Source organism: Chrysochloris asiatica, unplaced genomic scaffold (genome assembly GCF_000296735.1).
Source record: "Chrysochloris asiatica unplaced genomic scaffold, ChrAsi1.0 scaffold00242, whole genome shotgun sequence".
In the NCBI taxonomy this organism is placed as follows: Eukaryota; Metazoa; Chordata; class Mammalia; order Afrosoricida; family Chrysochloridae; genus Chrysochloris; species Chrysochloris asiatica.
The window spans coordinates 690,262-691,199 of NW_006408760.1; positions in this window are offsets into that span (position 1 = coordinate 690,262).

Sequence of the window (938 nt, forward strand, 5' to 3'; positions counted from 1 at the left end):
TCTACAATATAGAGCAAGTTTCAGAGTCTCTTTTGACAACAATTTTAGTCTTTTCTTTCTTTCCTGTCTTTTTCATGACCTTCTGCTTTCTTTCTATATGATCTTTTTGATGTCATCCCACAGCTCTTCTGGTCTTTGGTCATTAGTGTCTAATACATCAAATCTGTTCTTGAGATAGTCCTTAAATTCAGGTGGCATATGTTCAAAGTCACATTTTGGCTCTTGTGTACTTGTTCTATATTTCTTCAGCTTCAGCCTGAACTTGCAAATGAGCTATTGATGGTCTGTTCCACAGTTTGTCCCTGGCTTTGTTTTGGCGGACTATTTTGAGTTTTTTCCACCATCTTTTCCCACAAATATAGTAAATTTGATTCTTGTGTATTTTACCTGGTGAGGTCCATGTGTACAATCGCCTTTTATATCGTTTGAAAAAGTCATTGGTCTTGAAAAATTCTGTCATGTGATCTCCAGCATCATTTCTATCATTAAGGCCATATTTTCCAACTATTGATCCTTCCTCTTTGTTTCCCATCTTTGCATTCCAATCGCCTGTTCTCAATACATCTTGATTGCGTTTTTGATTCAGACTGAAGAAGTTGGTAGAGTTCTTTCATTTCATCATCACTGGCTTTAGTGGTTTGAGCACAAATTTGAATAATAGTGGCATAAACTGGTATTCGTTGTGGTGGTGGTTGTATGCCACTGAATCAGTTCTAACTTACAGTGACCCTGGATAGCATTTCCAAGGCTGTAAATCCTTACGGGAGCAGAAAGCCTCATCATTTTCCCACTGAATGACTGGTAGATTCAAACTACTGATCTTTCAGTTATCAGCCCAGCTAGTAATTTACTACATTACCAGGTCTCCTTGGTCTTCACTGTAGGCATATGGATATTATCCTATTGCTGACAGTGTTGTAGTTCAAGATAGATCTTGA